The following is a 21037-nucleotide window of genomic DNA, read 5'->3' as shown; positions in this document are numbered from 1 at the left end:
CAATGTAGTGTCCTCTTGGATCTGAGGACACTCATCAGTGTAATGAGTGTTACAAGCACAAACACCACATATCCTTGGTGGTCCTTCGATCCTTGGAGGTTGAGGTGGAGAACTTATCAAAGCTTGAGGGATTTGTTGCCCTTGGGTGGGTTGTCGCAATAAGATTATCATTTTCCCAAGGGTCTTGGTCAACATAGCATCTTCAGAGGGAGAAACTTCATTCAAAGCTTTTGGTTATGGACTCCTTGCTCTTGAGTGTTGAGTAGAGTCTGCTAGATCAGATCTAACTTCCCACGCTTCTGCAGCGGTTTTATTTTTGGTCAATGATCCTCCACTAGCAGCATCTAAGAGAAGCTTGTCTTGGTGATGCATTCCTTGACAGAAATAACTGATAAGAACTAACTCATCAATCTGATGGTGAGGACAAGCCTCCAGCAACTTCTTAAATCTCTCCCAATACACATACAAAGTCTCTCAATCCCGTTGCACAATACAAGAGATCTCTCTTCGCAACTTGTACATTTTCTGGGGAGGGTAGAACTTTTCCAAAAACTCTTTACACAGTAAGCCTTAGTTGGATCTAACTTCACCCGGCTGAGTATAAAACCACTCCTTCGCTTTACCCTCCAAAGAGAAAGGGAAAACAAAGACCAACACTGTGGCTTCATCAGCCCCATGTCTTCTAGCAGTTGCACATGCAACTTGGAAATCCTTTAGATGCTTCAAAGGTCTTCCCCAGGTAGTCCATTGTATTTGGGGAGCAAGTTTATCATGCCAGACTTAAGCTTAAAATTTGGATCCAAGGCCGGATACAAAATTTGAAGCGGTTGCAAATCAAGATCAGGAGCTACGGCCTCCTTCAAGGTGATTCTTCTAGGTGGATCCGCCATGACGGTGTCACCTGAGTCACTCAAAGAGAATTCAGTACTCCCCACAGATGAATATATAGTCTCCTCGTTGATTGGAGAATGATGGTCACGGATGGTTGGTGATAGTGAATTAGAGTGCTCCTCTAAGGAACCCAATTCACTATTCACAAAAGCTAGCCGGCGCCGAGCTTGCCTTATATGAGTTAAAGTTCTTTCGATTTCTGGATCAAAAGTGGCCAAGCTCAGGTCTGGAAGCGACCGTGTCATTCAACTAAGGAGGCAATGAAACCATGAAATTATGAAAGGCAAAACAAAAATAGGCAAGTAAACAAGAACTAACTTAACAATCAAAGACTACTAAAATTAACTAAAAATGGAAGTGGTATTTACAATTAGAGCCAAGTAGCAAACCAAAAATCAAATATCTACAATATTCACATATTTACAACAACCAAAATAGTAGCACTCATTGCACTTAAAGTGAACTCCCCGGCAACGACGCCAAAATTTGATGTTGCAAGGTGGAACCCCAAATTGCATATGGATTAGGAACTCGGTTATTCGAAATAGAATTAGTGTTGTAAGTATAGTCCTAACCCGATAATTGGGACCTTGATCAAATTGGAAATTCCAAACCAAGAATATTTAACTCCCGAGTCGTCTCCCTAGGAGCACTTTAGAACAATGAGTGTGCCATTCCGGTTGTAGTGATCAAGGGGTTGTGAATGAAGAAATGAACATATAAAGTAATAAAAGAACATGCAAAATTGTAACTATTGAACTAATGAAGAAATTAAAGAACCGACTATGTAATATAAACAAGTAAAATATATAAGAGATCAACATATAAAGGTATAAAAGATTGAAAGCATAAAAGAGAGCCTTGGCTTGGAGTGAGCTAAGGGTTCTTTCCTTGTTGGAATCACAACTATGACAATTATGATGGATTAGTCTCACTTGTTCAACCCTCACATCGGAAGATAAGTTAAATGAGCATAAGTGTCCTTAACCCACAAATCCTAAATTGCTTGCTAATTGCCTTAGCAACAACTTAGCGTTAGTAGGAACAAGAAAAATTAACAATCCAAGAATTTAAACTAAATGTTGGACATTCCAACTCTATAAACCCACTTGCTCACTTTACCCAAGCCAAGAACCAAAAATTTAGCCTAAAAGCATATTTGACATTTTGTCAAACACTTGGTGGGCAAGAACTTTAAACATTGGAAAAATGAGAAAAGGCTTGAAACTAAAAGCAACAATTAATCTCAATCAACAAGAATAACACAAGAGAGCATGTAACAATCATCAAACATCAAATTCATCAACAAGAAATTGAAATAGCAAGAGAGAAGTAAAATTGAACTATAACTTAGAAGAAAGAGTAATGACAATGTAATTATAAAGAGTAATAACAAGAGAGTACTTACAATGAAAGCTAGGAAATATGTTATGTCTTTATTTTCCCCTCCAATATGAGCTAGAGAACTTCAAAAATGGGCCTCCAAAGCCCCCAAATTGCGAGGCACGTGCTTTTTAAATGAAGTCATGTGCAGACACCTGTGCGGATGCACGGGTGGCTGTGTGCACGCACACTAGGCAATGCTTGGCTGGACGCGCGACGCGCCCGAAATGATCCATGCGCTCTGATTGGGTGGTTGTGCATACGCACAGGTAGCTGTGCACACATACACGTCTTTGAACTCATCTCCTTTGATTCTTCTTGTTTCCTCCACTTTGCATGCTCTTCTTCCATTTTCTCCAACCCATTCCTACCTTATACACCTGGAATCACTCACAAACAACATCAAGGCATCGAATGGAAGGCAAATGGAATAAAATAGATTAAATTGGGCATAAAAGAGCATATTTTCATAATCAAGCACAATTTGGGAGGAAAGTTCAAAATCATGATATTCAAGGGAATAAGTGCAAGTTTATGTGATGAATATCCATTCAATTCTAACCAAAAATCATCATCAAATATGGATTCATCAATTTCCCCACACTTAAACACTAGCATGTCCTCATGCTAACCACACACAAAGGAGATAGATGAAAACGGAAAATGACTTATGCTATAAACTACTTAGATGCATGCAACTATCCTAAGACTAATTGCTGATATGTACTATGATGAGAGTTGGTCGAAACAAACCACGAAATTCCAATCTATCACAAGAAATCTTTGGGGCCAATGCAAAGAGTTCATGCATTAAGATCAATGTCCAAAGAATTGAATTGAGTTTATCAGAACTATCCAAATAAACAACTTGCAAGAAGATACAATATGAGGCATAAGAACATAGAATTGAGCAATCGAACCCCTCACTGGATGTGTATTCACTCAATTCGCTCAGTGTTTAGGGTTTAACCAATCAATTCTCCTTTTTTCATGCTTTCAAAAATTTGCAAGTCATCTAACAATCAACTAGTATTTAATGCATGAATAACAAATATCATGAGGTCTTTAGAGGGATGTAATGGGGCTAAGGTCTAGGTAGGATGAATTATGGTCAAGTGGACTTAAAGAATTAGTTATATGATTAGCTTGAGTGTCCACCTAATCCTACATCTTATATACACATAGCAATGCAACCTTTCTACCTATTTCCTTTTTCTATCTCACCTCACTCATGCATTCTCTTTTTCAAACTTAGTATATGCATCCTTTATTTACTCTTTTTATTTCATGCTTTGTTATGCACAAATTTGTTTTTTTTTTTAATTGAACTATGAATGCATATGTTTTAATTAATGAAATGCATGAGCATTACCTAATTGCCAAGATCTTCACAATGAGTTCATGCCTCTATCACCAATGCTTCCCATAATTCTCCCACACTTAGATTTTACACACTAATCCACCCAAGCTAATCAAAGAGTAATTCAGGGACATCAGTGGTTTTTCGCTTAAGGGGAGTATTGTGCTATCATCAGAACAAAAAAGGGGATTCATAGGCTCAAAGGGGTTCACAAAGGTGAATGCTAGGGTTGGCCATATAGGTTAGTGAGTTTATTATCAAAGATGGCCTCAATCGTGCTAAATACATCCAAACACAAATACAGGACATAAAGAATCATGCAAATCAATGATTACAATCAAAAGGAGTATAATCAAACACAAGAACAACATTATGGTTGAAAAGTGCAACCATCTATTAAAACTCAATTCTCACAAGGCATGTTGTTCGAGCTCTTTTCCATGTTTTACAAACAAAACACTCCAAGCAAGTTGATAAACACAATTTTTCTTCAATTCAATCAATGGTATGCCCTTAGAAAAAGGTTTCATGGAAATTCTTTGGTGTTTCACCAACTTATTCACCATATCATGCATAATAGCATTGTAATAATAGCATTGTAGCAGCAGCGGGTATAGTTTAGTGGTAAAAGTGCGATTCGTTCTACGGACCCTTTAAAAGTTAAGGGATCCCACCATCCTTTGATTCATATCTCGATCAAAAAATTTATTTCTTACTTAAAAGGATTTTGAATCCTTTATTCCTCTCAATGAAAAATTCAAGCAATAGTCTAAATTATCGTAATTTGTATCTAAGAAGAATCAATTCTCAATTGACAAATTGAATTCTAACATTATGAAACATAAGTTTTTTAAATTGGATCAAAAGTCCAATTTTTTTTTTAGTATTGGATAAAGGATCCATGGAAAAAACTATGGAAAATTTTTTTTTCTAATCATAACTAAATCTTCTTTTTTTTTATATTTTTGTAGTCTAAGAGAGGATGAGGCACAATAGCTATTAAACGATTACTCTAATTTACTAGAGATATCGATATCCTTTTTTTAGCTCGATGGAAATTTGATTCTTTTCCTAAAGATTCTTTCAAATAGAAATAGAGAACGAAGTAACTAGAAAAATCAAACGTATATTTGTAAAATACTCCTTTTCTATAGGGATCATCTAAAAAGCAAGGCGTTTTCAATGTATTCATACAGAAAGGCTGACATCGATGTTATGGGTTAGCGGAATCTTTTTCCCGTGTTCCATATTTCTTCTTTTCTAAATCCCTTCCGTAAAGGAGCCGAATGAAACAAAAGTTTCACGTTCGGTTTTGAATTAGAGACGTTAAAAAAAGATAAATAAACGTCGACTATAACCCCTAGCCTTCCAAGCTAACGATGCAGGTTCGATTCCCGCTACCCGCTTTTATCCTATTTCTATATTAGATTAGAATCTTTCTTTTTTTTTAGATTAGAATAAAATGTGGAATAAAATAAATACAATTTTTTAGTAAATTTTTTATCATTTCTGTATTTTGTTTTTAGTTATTTTATTCAATTTTATCAATTGATACAATATTCAATTTTTCAATTTGAATATAAGATTTTTGAATATAATATTCATTATATTATATATATTTATATATATAGTATATATCTATATATTATATATTAGTATTTGTAGATATTATTCCATTTTTTCTTCTAACTTTTCACTAAATTGAATTTAGTGAAAAGTTAGAAGAAAAAAAGAAAAGCGTCCATTGTCTAATGGATAGGACAGAGGTCTTCTAAACCTTTGGTATACGTTCAAATCCTATTGGACGCAAATAATTTACATTATGTATTTTATATTTATATATTATAAATATAACTCTAAATAGAATTTCTATATTTCTAAAAACTAAAAATAAAAGATAAAAAAAGATTTTGAATGATTTGAATTGAACAAGAACCACTTATCCTTTATTTATTAATATAAATATAAAATATCTAATATAATTAATTTATTATATTATTTATTCAAAGAAAAGATATTAAACATGAAAGAATCAGAATAATAATCTCAATTTTAATTTGAAAGTTGAATTAGAAAGGAATTAAATTTTTAATCAATTTTTTTCTACTTGTTCCTGGAGTAAAAAGATTTCCATTTGTTCCTGAATAGCCTCCTTTAAAAGGGCTTCTGCCTCTCCAGTGAATGTCTTTATAGAAGATATTATTTCTTGGAATTGAGGTTTATTCATTTTTAAGTAAGCACGTAATTCAAGGAGAAATTTCCTTACCTGTCTAATTTCTAATGAATCAAGATAACCATTCGTTTCGGTATAAATAGTTATTATCTGTTCTTCCACAGTGAGAGGAGCTGATTAGGATTGTTTAAGTAATTCGCGTAATCGTTGACCTCTTGCCAATTGATTTTGAGTAGCTTTATCGAGATCAGAAGCAAATTGTGCAAAAGCTTCTAATTCCGCAAATTGCGCCAATTCCAATTTTAATTTACCAGCTACTTGTTTCATGGCTTTAATTTGAGCCGCATATCCAACTCTGAAAACCGAAATACCCACATTAATCGCAGGTCTGATTCCAGCATTGAATAGATCGGCGGATAAGAATATTTGGCCATCTGTAATAGAAATCACATTTGTAGGAATATAAGCCGAAACATCTCCCGATTGGGTCTCAACTATTGGCAAAGCAGTCATACTTCCTTCACCTAACTGAGAACTTGATTTAGCGGCTCTTTCCAAAAGATGTGAATGCAAATAAAAAACATCTCTCGGATAAGCTTTGCGACCTGGCGGTCGTCTTAATAGAAGAGACATTTGGCGATAAGCCTGGGCTTATTTGGAGGGATCGTCATAAATAATTAAAATGTGGCGTTCGCGGTACATAAAAAATTCAGCCAGAGCTGCTCCCGTATACGAAGCGAGATATTGTAATATAGCTGGAGAATCCGCAGTTTCAGCTACTATAATAGTGTATTCCATTGCTCCCCTTTCTTGTAAAGTGGTCACCACTTGAGCCACAGAGGATGCTTTTTGACCAATAGCTACATAAACACATATTACATTTTGTCCTTGTTGATTGAGAATCGTATCTGTAGCTACTGCTGTCTTACCTATTTGTCTGTCCCCAATAATTAATTCTCGCTGACCATGCCCTATAGGGATCATTGAATCAATACCAATAAGTCCTGTTTGAAGAGGCTCATATACGGAACGTCTTGAAATAATGCCGGAAGCTGGAGATTCGATTAATCGAGATTCGGAAGATGAAATTTCTCCTCGACCGTCAATTGGTTTAGCCAAGGCATTTATAACACGACCCAAATAAGCCTCACTTACTGGTATCTGAGCAATTCTTCCTGTTGCTTTTACCGAGCTTCCCTCTTGTATCATCAAACCATCACCCATTAATACAACACCAACATTATTTGATTCCAAATTTAAAGCAATTCCTATGGTACCCTCCTCAAATTCCACTAACTCCCCACCATTACTTCATCAAGACCATAAATACGAGCAATACCGTCACCTACTTGAAGTACATACCAGTATTTACAATCTTTACTTCGGTATTATATTGTTCAATACGTTCGCGGATAATTTTACTAATTTTATCTGCACGAATGGTTACCATGAGTATTTCTTAATTTAATTCTAGAAGAGAAAAATGATGCCTGTACTCTAAATTTACTAAAGAAGAAGGACTAATGCGTTATTTTATATCTTTCATTTCCCCAAACATGCCAATATTAGCACTGATGATACGTAAATGTAACTCGTTGTTCAGGCAACTATTCAATGTTCCCAGAGCTCCTTGTAAGGCTTGTTGGAAAACCCATTGTCGAACTTGATTAATCGTTCTTTGTTGTTCAAAACGAATAGTTTTATTTTTGTAATTTTCTAATTGTTCTGAAGTCGTATAAATTGACTTAATTAAATTAAAATTTTCTCGTTCTATTTCAGAATAACCATTCACTCGAAACTGATCTGCTTCTGTTTCAACTTTCCTTAAACGGGCCCGGGCTTTTTCTAGCTGTTCAAGAGCTCCTTCCCACAGTTCTTCTGAATTTTGAATAGTCTTCAAGATTCTCTATTTTCGATTATCTAATAAATCACTTAATGAAAGTAGATTCTCTTTCCATTCATTTGAAAACGTCTATGATCTCTTCCCAAACCAAACATGAATCTTTCAATTCATTTGGCTCTCACACTCAATTACTTATAGGACAATTCTTCCTATCTTTTTTAATGAGCCTATCCTCTCTTATTTTTATTTGTATTCAAATATTTATTTGAAAGATATTGAAATTGATAACTAACACAAGACCGGAATTTTTGGAGGACTCTTCCGATCAAACAATTATTTGTCAGCAAAGTTGTTTTTTTTCTTCAAATCCAAAGAATTCTTATTATTTTATACGTAGGTCATCGATTTCGCATTGTATAAATTGTATAAAAAAAAGAGGGGGTGAGAAAAAGATTCACTTTTTGCCCATTTTTTCGAATTTTTCGCCGTAAAGGATAAAAAGAAGAGAATATACAATAAATTTCAAAATATCACTGAAGCTTAGTTCCAATTAGATGAGCGGGACTAGTAGCTTTTTGCTTCTGAATAGTTTTGGCATCTCACTTTATCCTTTGAAGTTCCGAATGATTGGCATCCATAGGAACTCAGAATTCAGATAGTGTTATTGATTCTCCTAGTTTAGTATGTTAATTTTTGAACACAGCTACTTTATGAGTCTTCGCCGTGACCCTAAGCATCTTGTTTTCCAGTATTACCACCGGATACATAAATGCCACAGACACATAACTGGGTGAACTTTTTCAGATTGTGACTTAGCTTTGTTAGAGTCCTCAGTTAGAGGTGCCCAGAGTTCTTAAGCACACTCTTTTTGCTTTGGATCATGACTTTAACCACTCAGTCTCAAGCTTTTCACTTGGACCTTCATGACACAAGCACATGGTTAGGAACAGCTTGATTTAGCCGCTTAGGCCAAGATTTTATTCCTTTGGGCCCTCCTATCCATTAATGCTCAAAGCCTTGGATCCTTTTTACCCTTGCCTTTTAGTTTAAAGGGTTATTGGCTTTTTCTACTTGCTTTTTCTTTTTCTTTCTTTTTCTTTATCTTCCGCCCCTTTTTTTTGCAAGGTTTGTGTTTTTCACTGCTTTTTCTTACTTCAAGAATCAATTTTATGATTCTTCAGATTATCAATAACATTTCTCTTTTTTCATTATTCTTTCAAGAGCCAACAATTTTGACATTCATAAACTTCACTATAAAAAAATATGCACTGTTCAAGCATTCATTCAGAAAACAAAAAGTATTGCTACCACATCAAAATAATTAAACTATTTTCAAGATAGAATTCGAAATTCATGTACTTTTTTTTCTTTTTCAGAAAATATTTTTTATTTAAGAAAGGTGAAAGATTCATGAAACATTCATAGCTTTAAGACATAGACACTAAACACTAATGATCATGTAATGAAGATACAAACATAGTCAAAACATAGCATAAAAACCGAAAACAGAAAAGAAAATAAACAAGGAGATTAAAGAATGGGTCCACCTTAGTAACGGCAGCTAGTTCTTCCTCTTGAAGATCCTATGGAGTGCTTGAGCTCCTCAATATCTCTTCCTTGCCTTTGTTGCTCTTCCTTCATGGCTCTTGTTGAGGTCCATGAGTGGGCTCTCTTGTTTGCTCCATCCTCTTTCTAGTGATGGGCTTTTGAGATAAATCTCTCCATCTCCCATGACTCGGAGTTAGAAGCAACTGCCTTTCCTTTCATCTTCCTAGAGGTTTCTCCAGCCTTAGGTGCCATTAAAGGTTATGGAAAAATAAAAAGCAAAGCTTTTTCCACACCAAACTTAGAAGGTTTGCTCGTCCTCGAGCAAAATAAGATAGAAGGGAGTAGAAGAAGAATGATGCAATTAATTTTGAAAACTTATTACTGTATGCAAGAGAAATTAAAAAGAGTTGAAAAGAATTTGAAAGGATATGTAAGATTTGAAAACGTTTTGGAAGGAATTGAAAAGAATTGAAAAAGAATCAAAAGGAATTGGAAAGATTATTAATTTTTTTGAAATAGAAATTGAAAGATGAACGTTTAAAATATGTTTTATGCAAAAAATTATGAATTAAAACATGAAAAATTGAAAAAAAATCGAATTGGAAACAAAATTACCTCCCTTGTGTTATCCTGGCGTTAAACGCCCAGAATGCTATCCAATCTGGCGTTTAACGCCCACTTGACTGCCTCTTTGGCCGTTTAACGCCCAGCCAGATACCCTGGCTGGCGTTAAATGCCAGGAATCCTTCTTTACTGGGCATTTTTCTGAACAACCAGAATACTGCCATTTCTAGCGTAAAATGCCCAGAATGCTGCCTGCATGGGCGTTAAACGCCCATTCTGCTATCCTTACTGGCGTTTAAACGCCAGTAAGCCTGTCCTCCAGGGTGTGCTATTTTTGCTGCTATTTTTGATTCTGCTTTAATTCTGCAGCTGTTTTTGTGACTCCACATGATCATCAACCTAAAGAAAACATAAACTAACAAGGGAAAATGAAATGAAAAAGTAATTAACATAGATAAATAAGATTGGGTTGCCTCCCAATAAGCACTTCTTTACTGTCTTTAGCTGGACTTTTACCGAGCTTTTAATTTAGTCTCAATTTTGAGCACTCTTGCTCAACATTGCCTTCAAGATAATGTTTGACTCTCTATCCATTAACAATGAATTTTTTGTCAGAGTCAATATCCTGAAGCTTTACATAACCATATGGTGACACACTTGTAATCACATATGGTCCCTTCCACCGGGATTTCAGTTTCCCAGGGAACAATCTGAGCCTAGAGTTAAACAGCAGAACCTTCTGTTCTGGCTTAAAGACTCTAGATGACAGCTTTCTACAGGCCATCTTTTTGCTTTCTCCTTGTAAATTTTAGCATTTTCGAAAGCATTGAGTCTGAACTCTTCCAACTCATTCAACTGGAGTAATCTTTTCTCTCCGGCTACCTTAGCATCAAGGTTTAGGAACCTGGTTGCCCAGTAGGCCTTGTGTTCCAGTTCCACTGGCAGATGAGAGGCTTTTCCATATACAAGCTGGTATGGAGAGGTCCCTATAGGAGTCTTGAATGCGGTTCTGTATGCCCACAAAGTGTCATCCAGACTTCTTGCCCAATCCCTTCTATAGGTACTTACAGTCCATTCCAGGATTCATTTTAGTTCTCTATTTGAGACTTCAGCCTGCCCATTTGTCTGTGGATGATATGGAGTCGCCACTTTGTGGTTAATTCCATATCGGACCAGAGCAGAGTCAAGCTGTTTATTGCAAAAATGAGTGCCTCCATCACTGATCAGTACCCTAGGGACACCGAACCTGCTGAAGATATGCTTCTCGAGGAACTTCATCACTATCTTAGTATCATTAGTGGGTGTTGCAATTGCCTCTACCCATTTAGATACATAGTCTACTGCCACCAAAATATAAGTGTTTGAATATGATGGTGGGAAAGGCCCCATGAAGTCAATACCCCATACATCAGACAACTCAATCTCTAAGATCCCTTGCTGAGGTATGGCATAACCGTGAGGTAGATTACCAGCTCTCTGGCAACTGTCACAGTTACGTACAAACTCTCGGGAGTTTCTATAGAGAGTAGGCCAATAGAAGCCACATTGGAGGACCTTTGTGGCTGTTTGCTCACCTCTGAAATGTCCTCCATATTATGATCCATGGCAATGCCATAGGATCTTCTGTGCCTCTTCTCTAGGTACACATCTACAGATTATTCCGTCTGCACATCTGATGAGATATTTTGGTGAGAAACGAATCTCTCCCAAAACATCACAAATCTAACCGGCAAGTGTACCGGGTCGCATCAAGTAATAAAAACTCACGGGAGTGAGGTCGATCCCACAAGGATTGAAGGATTGAGCAATTTTAGTTTAGTGGTTGATTTAGTCAAGCGAATCGAGTGTTGGTTGGTTGATTTGTGATTTGCAGAATGTAAATTGCATGAAAGTAAAGAGTGCAGGAAATTAAATTGCTGAATCTTAAGGAACAAGAAATTAAATGGCAGAAACTTAGAGTGCAAGAAATGTAAATTGCGGAATCTTAAAGTGCAAGGAATGTAAATTGCTTGAATTGTAAAGGGGATTGGGATGTGGATTTGCAGTAATTAAACAAGAAAAAGTTAATTTGCATCAGACAAAAGAGAAAAAGGGAATGGGGATTGAAACGGATCTTGAAGCAGTAAAGTAAATGAACATTAAAAGCAAGAAACAGAGAATGTAAAATTGAGATCTCAGGGCCCAGAGACTAGAAAACCAAGTCTAGATCTCAATGCCTTCCTAGATCCAACAAGAACAATTGCAAGGGAATTGTAAATTGCAGAGAAAAGAGATGAAGAACAATGAACCGGAAATGGAATTCAATTAACAGTAAAGAAACAGAGAGATCCAAGATTGAGATTGAAACAGAATTTCTTCAATTCTCCAATCCAAGATCCAAGACAAATGTAAAATGAAATTGAAAGCAATGGAAACAAAGAAATTAAAGTTCACTCAATAACAAAAGCTCTCCGAAAACTATTATGAAAATTCCAAAAGGAAAGCTCTCCGAATAACTTGAATTCTATCCTATTTATACACTTCCAAAAATGATCTTCAAGCCTTGAGTTGGGCCTTTGTTCTTGGTGGAATTGGGTTGAAAGAGGCCTTGGTTGATTGCTCTTGAAGTTTGAAGAAGAACCAAAGTGAACCAATTGAACCGGGTTTGAGGTTAGCCAAAGTTGGCCCAAAAGTTTGAGCCAAAGTTAGGGGTCTAACTTTGGCTCCAACTTTTCATATCAGTTGGCACATTTTTCTGGTTTGGACGTTGGTGCCAACGTTAGGGGTCTAACTTTGACCCTAACGTTGGCCTTGTTTAGTGCTAGTGGCGCCAACGTTAGCCTCCAAGTTAGGGGGCTAACGTTGGCGCAAACGTTGGTGCCTCTCCCTTGTGTCTTCATGTGCCAACGTTAGCCCCCAAGTTAGGGGTCTAATGTTGGCGCAAACGTTGGTGCCCAGGGAAGAAGTTTCTCTTGCCAACGTTAGCCTCCAAGTTAGGGGGCTAACGTTGGGGCTAACGTTGGCCCTTCTCCCTTTGTCTTCATGTTCCAACGTTAGCCTCCAAGTTAGGGGTTAACGTTGGGGCTAACTTCATGCTTCCTGGTTCAATTTCACTTATTCCATTGTCCTCTCTTCACTTCTAGCCATTCCTCTTTGCTTCAACCTTTCTCCAAGCTTTCTTCACCTATCATTAATCAACCAAACTCATCAAAGCTATGCTCAAAATCATGAGATCTTCATTCTTTCATAATATGCAACAAATATAGCATAAAACCTCATGAAATGGCATGAATTCATATATGGTTGGTTCAATCAAGGGAAACATGAAAATCTACTCAATTAGCTTGCTTGTAGCTCAAGAAAGTGCATAATTCTAATGAAAATAAAAGAAAAAGACTAGCTAAAATAGGCTAGGATGACTTGTCATCACAACACCAAACTTAAAGCTTGCTTGTCCCCAAGCAAGAAATAGATTTATGCTCCAGGGTTCTTTTAATTGAGATGGATTGAGGAACACTTGTAAAGTGCCGTGAGTGAAGTGATCAAGTATCAGTGGGGTGAACTCTAAATTATATGCTTATGCAAGGGCTTCAGTGCTCACTAGTCCTTACATATTGGGAGTCGTAGGTCTTAGGATTTTCATCCAAATGGTACCATGGATATCTCTTTATATGTAATCACCTTGAAGCAGCTTATAGTTTCTGTGCTTTGGCCTCGACTCTAAGTATCATGTCTCAAGGCGGCTCTTTATAAAAGCTTTCAATCAATACTCCTAAACCAGTTGGTTTTAAGGTATTAGGTGTTAAAGCACCCCTAAGGATTTACTTGCTCAAGCCTCTTTCCTTGACACACTTCAACCACAAGCATTTACTAGGATAACAACTCTTTGAGTTTTTGTTTCTTTCTTTCTTTTTCTGCCTAGTAATTGATGCTCAGAGCCTTGGGCCATATTCTTTTTGTTCTTGTATTTTCTTTTCTTTCTTTTGTTTTGTTTGCTGCTTCTTGGATCAATTGATTTTTGAGAATCTCCACAATACTTCTTTGAACTTCATGTCCCGCCTATGAGCTCCCATGCAAGTTTTCACAAGCATGCAACCTCAATACATAATCATACAACTAGAACCACCACTTCTCCTAATCTTTTGCTTGCCTCAAAATTGTTTAATTCCTCAATCCTTCTTTTCAAAGAACTTTCATGTGATGCATTTCTTGAAAATTGAGTGCAAACAAGTTTTGAAGATAAGAATGTTGTGAATGATCAGACACCTTGCTTATTGAATTATAAAGAAAGACTATGTTATGCAGGCAAGGGTATATAGAAATAAAACTATACTATGCAGTCAGGCAGGGCAATTAAGGATACAATCCAACTTTCAATTATAGCAATATTTGATGTAAAACAATGACTTAACAATACAACCTGTTGAAGTTTACTTGCTTTCCTTCTTCTCATCATCATCATTGCTGGCCTTTAGGTTCATCTTTTGTTTCTTTGGTTGATGATGCTTACTCCTTCCAACAGCTTGTATGGACCTCTGCAATGATATTGAAAGTTGCTTGTTTCCCAAGCACTTGAAAAATGGTTAGCTTGCATGATTTATTTGCGGGCTTTTTGAACTTACTTTGGTGTGGGAACACCAAACTTAGTACCTTGCCGATGCATTAGATTAACCATGTGTGAAACTCTTTTTCTTCTTTTTCAAAAGCAATAAAAATGAAATTAGGAAACAGCAGAATAGTTAACTAGTTTATCCAATATGCTTGAAGCCAGCATTATGTAGAAGGTGAGAGTGTGTTTTATGATGAGATTTTGGTGGAACACCAAACTTAGAATCCTTCATTTTCCCTTCGATTGTTTTGGTGTGCAACACCAAACTTAGCTTTTTGCATTATAGATAAAACTATTTAACCTTTTTATTGAAATAGTTATGAACAGAAAACTACCTCGGGTTGGGTTGCCTCCCAACAAGTGCTCTTTTATTGTCACTAGCTTGACATCCTTCACGCTGTGCTCATGGAAGTTGAGGCTTCTGTTGCCTCATGTTTCCTCCTCTTGCTGTGGGCTTCCTTCCCTCTATTTCTCTTTCCATAGCCTTCTTATTTTCCTCCATGACTCCCTTTTCTTTCAACACAGCATCCTTTTCATGGCTCTTTGGGTTCAGAGTCCCCTTTTTCTCACCCAATTCAGCAAGGTTTTGCACTAGTTGTTCCATCTGCCTTTCAAGTCTTCTGAGTGAAGCCTCCTGATTCTTGCTTATCATCTCTTGATGCTTCTTTATTTCTTCCCACTCTATTGCCATCATTTCTTGAATTTTTATGGACCTCTCCATCAACATTTCTAGAATATAGATCCTTTGAAAGGTTGGAAGTGGTTGTGGCAACTGTGGTGGTTGATGAAGGTCATTTTGAGTGAATGGTGAGGTAGGACGGGATTGGAAGTGTGTGTGATTGTTGTTGTGGGGGTGTGTTTTAAGTTGATTTTTGAAATTGGGATTGTTGCAGTTGAAGTCCCTTGGTCTTTGGTTTTGGTTCTCAAACCCCCTCCCATTAGAATGAGTTCTCCAAGGTGGATTGTACACATCATTCTGAGGCCTGTTCTGGAGCATGCTAGAATGATTGCTTGGAGCTTGTAGTTGCTCATAGCTTTGTTGCTCTCGGTTAATGGCCCCAAAGCTTTGTTCAGCTTGATTACACCCATATGAGTTTTGAGTCAGGTTGTATGTATGTACTACAGCATGTCTCAACTCAATGATTTTTTTAGCCATCATATCTAATTGTTGTAGAGTCTGCTGATGCATCTGCTTGTTTTGGCTTATTACTGCACGAGCACCTTCAATTTCTTTCTCTAAGGGATGCACTTCTGCCTCTTGCTTAACAACTCCTTGTGATGGGTTAAATTTGACTAGGAGTCCATTCATCAGTTCTTCCCATCCGATAATGCTTCCTTGTGGAAAAGCTTCAAACCATTGGCCAACATCATTCATGGCTATGGATAGTTGCTTCGAACTATGGGTTACATTATCATCCAAGGTGGGGGTATTACTCTCATGATTGCTAGAATTTGTTGAGTTCCCTTCCATGATCTGCACAGTCACAACCAATTCAAGTGAAGATAGAGCATATTCAGACCAGTATATGATTGAAGGATCAGTTGACACAAAGTATCAAACAGTTGGCAAACTTGAGAGGGTAATGAATGAAGCCACTCCTCTCGTTTGTTTTTCAAACTATGAAAACCATATTCAGCAGGATGAGCCAAGGAAATTTCACTCTATTGCTAGAATGTGGTTTCTATTAGCTCAGGCAAAACTTCAAACAGTTAGTGGGTTAGTCAAAAATTAAAGAAAAAGTGCTTGATCTAGATTACCACCTCACTTAATCATTGTCAATCTAATCAATCCCCGGCAACGGCGCCAAAAACTTGATGAGATATTTTGGTGAGAAACGAATCTCTCCCAAAACATCACAAATCTAACCGGCAAGTGTACCGGGTCGCATCAAGTAATAAAAACTCACGGGAGTGAGGTCGATCCCACAAGGATTGAAGGATTGAGCAATTTTAGTTTAGTGGTTGATTTAGTCAAGCGAATCGAGTGTTGGTTGGTTGATTTGTGATTTGCAGAATGTAAATTGCATGAAAGTAAAGAGTGCAGGAAATTAAATTGCTGAATCTTAAGGAACAAGAAATTAAATGGCAGAAACTTAGAGTGCAAGAAATGTAAATTGCGGAATCTTAAAGTGCAAGGAATGTAAATTGCTTGAATTGTAAAGGGGATTGGGATGTGGATTTGCAGTAATTAAACAAGGAAAAGTTAATTTGTATCAGACAAAAGAGAAAAAGGGAATGGGGATTGAAATGGATCTTGAAGCAGTAAAGTAAATGAACATTAAAAGCAAGAAACAGAGAATGTAAAATTGAGATCTCAGGGCCCAGAGACTAGAAAACCAAGTCTAGATCTCAATGCCTTCCTAGATCCAACAAGAACAATTGCAAGGGAATTGTAAATTGCAGAGAAAAGAGATGAAGAACAATGAACCGGAAATGGAATTCAATTAACAGTAAAGAAACAGAGAGATCCAAGATTGAGATTGAAACAGAATTTCTTCAATTCTCCAATCCAAGATCCAAGACAAATGTAAAATGAAATTGAAAGCAATGGAAACAAAGAAATTAAAGTTCACTCAATAACAAAAGCTCTCCGAAAACTATTATGAAAATTCCAAAAGGAAAGCTCTCCGAATAACTTGAATTCTATCCTATTTATACACTTCCAAAAATGATCTTCAAGCCTTGAGTTGGGCCTTTGTTCTTGGTGGAATTGGGTTGAAAGAGGCCTTGGTTGATTGCTCTTGAAGTTTGAAGAAGAACCAAAGTGAACCAATTGAACCGGGTTTGAGGTTAGCCAAAGTTGGCCCAAAAGTTTGAGCCAAAGTTAGGGGTCTAACTTTGGCTCCAACTTTTCATATCAGTTGGCACATTTTTCTGGTTTGGACGTTGGTGCCAACGTTAGGGGTCTAACTTTGACCCTAACGTTGGCCTTGTTTAGTGCTAGTGGCGCCAACGTTAGCCTCCAAGTTAGGGGGCTAACGTTGGCGCAAACGTTGGTGCCTCTCCCTTGTGTCTTCATGTGCCAACGTTAGCCCCCAAGTTAGGGGTCTAACGTTGGCGCAAACGTTGGTGCCCAGGGAAGAAGTTTCTCTTGCCAACGTTAGCCTCCAAGTTAGGGGGCTAACGTTGGGGCTAACGTTGGCCCTTCTCCCTTTGTCTTCATGTTCCAACGTTAGCCTCCAAGTTAGGGGCTAACGTTGGGGCTAACTTCATGCTTCCTGGTTCAATTTCACTTATTCCATTGTCCTCTCTTCACTTCTAGCCATTCCTCTTTGCTTCAACCTTTCTCCAAGCTTTCTTCACCTATCATTAATCAACCAAACTCATCAAAGCTATGCTCAAAATCATGAGATCTTCATTCTTTCATAATATGCAACAAATATAGCATAAAACCTCATGAAATGGCATGAATTCATATATGGTTGGTTCAATCAAGGGAAACATGAAAATCTACTCAATTAGCTTGCTTGTAGCTCAAGAAAGTGCATAATTCTAATGAAAACAAAAGAAAAAGACTAGCTAAAATAGGCTAGGATGACTTGTCATCAACATCTCTTAAAGAGATATGGTTCATCCCACAGGTAGTATTTTGCATCAGAAACCAATTTTTTTGTTTGCTGCTTACTGTACTCTTTGGGTATGAATCTCACAGCTTTATAGTTTGTAATGTATGCAAACCATGGTACTTCCTAAATGGCAAAGAGTTGCTCATCCAGAAAGGTTTCAGAGATCTCAGTAGGAGGGAGGGACGCTCCTGCTACTGGTTCTATCCGGGACAGGTGATCAGCTACTTGGTTCTTTGTCCCTTTTCTGTCTCTTATTTCTATATCAAACTCTTGCAAAAGCAACACCCATCTTATGAGTCTAGGTTTTGAATCCTGCTTTGTGAGGAGATATTTTAGAGCAGCATGGTCAGTGTACACAATCACTTTTGATCCTACTAAATAAGATCTGAACTTGTCAATGGCATAAACCACTGCAAGCAACTCCTTTTCTGTGGTTGTGTAATTCTTCTGCGCATCATTTAAAATATGACTAGCATAATAAATGACATGCAGAAGCTTGTCATGCCTCTGTCCCAATACTGCACCAATGGCATGGTCACTGGCATCACACATTAGTTCGAATGGTAATGTCCAGTCAGGTGTAGAAATGACTGGTGCTGTGACCAGCTTAGCTTTTAGAGTCTCAAACGCCTGTAGACACTCTGTGTCAAAGACAAATGGTATATCAGCAGCTAGCAGATTGCTCAGAGGTTTTGCAATTTTTGAAAAATCCTTTATAAACCTCATATAGAATCCTGCATGCCCCAGAAAGCTTTTTATTACCTTAACATTGGCAGGTGGTGGTAATTTTTCAATTACCTCTACCTTAGCTTGATCCACCTCTATTCCCTTGTTCGAGATTTTGTGTCCAATGACAATTCCTTCAGTCACCATAAAGTGACATTTCTCCCAGTTTAAAACCAAGTTAGTCTCTTGGCACCTTTTTAGAATAAGTGCTAGATGGTCAAGACAGGAGCTGAATGAGTCTCCAAATGCTGAGAAGTCATCGATGAAGACTTCCAGAAATTTCTCTACCATATCAGAGAAGATAGAAAGCATGCACCTCTGAAAGGTTGCAGGTGCATTGCATAGACCAAATGGCATCCTTCTGTAGGCAAATACTCCAGATGGACATGTGAATGCTGTTTTCTCTTGGTCCTGAGGATCTACTGCAATTTGGTTGTAACCTGAATAGCCATCCAAAAAGTAGTAGTATTCATGGCCTGCTAGTCTCTCTAGCATCTGGTCTATGAATGGTAAAGGAAAATGATCCTTCCTAGTGGCTGTATTGAGCCTTCTGTAGTCAATACACATATGCCAACCTGTAACTGTTCTTGTAGGAACCAGTTCATTCTTTTCATTATAAACCACTGTTATGCCTCCCTTCTTGGGGACAACTTGGACAGGGCTCACCCAGGGGCTATCAGAAATAGGATAAATAATCAGTCTCTAGTAGCTTAGTGACCTCTTTCAGCACCACCTCCTTCATTGCTGGATTCAGCCGCCTCTGTGGTTGAACCACTGGCTTAGCATCATCCTCTAATAAGATCTTGTGCATGCATCTGGCTGGGATAATGCCCTTAAGATCACTTATGGACCACCCAAGAGTAGTCTTGTGTGTCCTTAGCACCTGAATTAGTGCTTTCTCTTCCTGTGGCTCTAAAGCAATGCTTATGATTATCAAAAAAGTGTCATCTTCTCCCAAAAATGCATATTTCAGGGATGGTGGTAGTGGTTTGAGCTCGGGTTTAGGAGGCTTCTCCTCTTCCTGAGGAGTTTTCAGAGGTTCTTTTGTTTTCTCTGGTTCCTCCAGATCAGGCTGAACATCTTTAAAAATGTCCTCTAGCTCTGATTCGAGACTCTTAGTCATATTGACCTCTTCCACCAGGGAGTCAATGATATCAGCGCTCATGCAGTCTTTTGATGTGTCTGGGTACTGCATAGCTTTGATAGCATTTAACTTAAACTCATCCTCATTGACTCTCAGGGTTATCTCCCCTTTTTGGACGTCAATGAAGATTCATCCAGTTGCTAGGAAAGGTCTTCCTAGAATGAGAGTTGCACTCTTGTGCTCCTCCATTTCCAGCACTACAAAGTCAGTGGGAAAAGGGAATGGCCCAACCTTGACAATCATGTCCTCAATTATGTTTGATGGAATTTTAATGGAGCCATCAGCAAGTTGGAGGCATATCCAGGTTGGTTTAACTTCTTCAGCCAAACCAAGCTTTCTGATAGTGGATGCAGGTATCAGGTTGATACTTGTCCCAAGATCACATAAAGCTGTCTTGGTACAAGCATCCTCTAAGGTGCATGGTATCATAAAGCTTTCGGGATCTTTAAGCTTCTCTGGTAAGGTTTTTAAAATGACTGCACTGCATTCTTCAGTGAGAAAAACTTTTTCAGTTTCTCTCTAATTCTTCTTATGACTTAAGATCTCTTTCATGAACTTAGCATAAGAGGGTATTTGCTTAAGTGCCTCTGCAAACGGAATCTTTATTTCAAGAGTCTTGAGATAGTCTGCAAAGCGGGCAAATTGTTTATCCTGTTCCGCTTGGCAGAGTTTCTGAGGATAAGGCATCTTGGCTTTATATTCTTCAATCTTAGTTGGTGCATGTTTATTTCCTACAGAAGTAGTTGGAGAAGCCTGCTTAAGGGGTTTGTTATCAGCACTTGCAGGTGTCTGATCCCTCATTGGCATTTGAACGCCAAAATTGGGTACTGTATGGGAATTTAACGCCAGATTGCCACCCTTTTTCTGGCGTTTGGATGCCAGAATTGGCCATCCACTGGGCGTTTAACGCCAATTTTTCACCCTTTTCTGGCGTTTGAACGCCAGAATCATTCCTCTCTGGGCTCTTACTGTCTTCAGAGGGATTTTGGGTAGTGGCTTGGTCATCCTCTGTTAGTTGTTCCTTTCTTGGCTTTCTGCTGCCTTGAGTTGAGACATTCAATGTCTTCCCACTCCTTAAATGAACAGCTTGGCACTCTTCTGTTATCTGTTTAGATAGCTGCTGTCTTGTCTGATCCAATTGTGCTTCCATATTCTTGTTAGCATTTTTAGTGTCTTGTAGCATCTCTTTAAATTCTGCTAACTGTTTTGTTATAAGAAGCAATTGCTGATTGAGTTCAACAACTTATTCTG

The 21037-nt window shown here is 37.7% G+C and overlaps 1 non-coding gene across 1 annotated transcript; it reads left to right on the top strand.

Moving 5' to 3' along the window:
- The first annotated feature begins 409 nt into the window (after positions 1-409).
- On the top strand, positions 410-516 carry LOC148570746 (small nucleolar RNA R71). Its single transcript, XR_015907921.1, has one exon. It is a non-coding gene; the product is annotated as a small nucleolar RNA R71 (small nucleolar RNA).
- Positions 517-21037: the final 20521 nt, after the last annotated feature.

This window comes from Arachis ipaensis, chromosome B3 (assembly GCF_059453495.1).
Source record: "Arachis ipaensis isolate K30076 ecotype BB chromosome B3, ASM5945349v1, whole genome shotgun sequence".
Classification (NCBI taxonomy): domain Eukaryota; kingdom Viridiplantae; phylum Streptophyta; class Magnoliopsida; order Fabales; family Fabaceae; genus Arachis; species Arachis ipaensis.
Note: the sequence above shows the minus strand (reverse complement) of the source record. Positions and strands in the feature narration are given on the sequence as shown.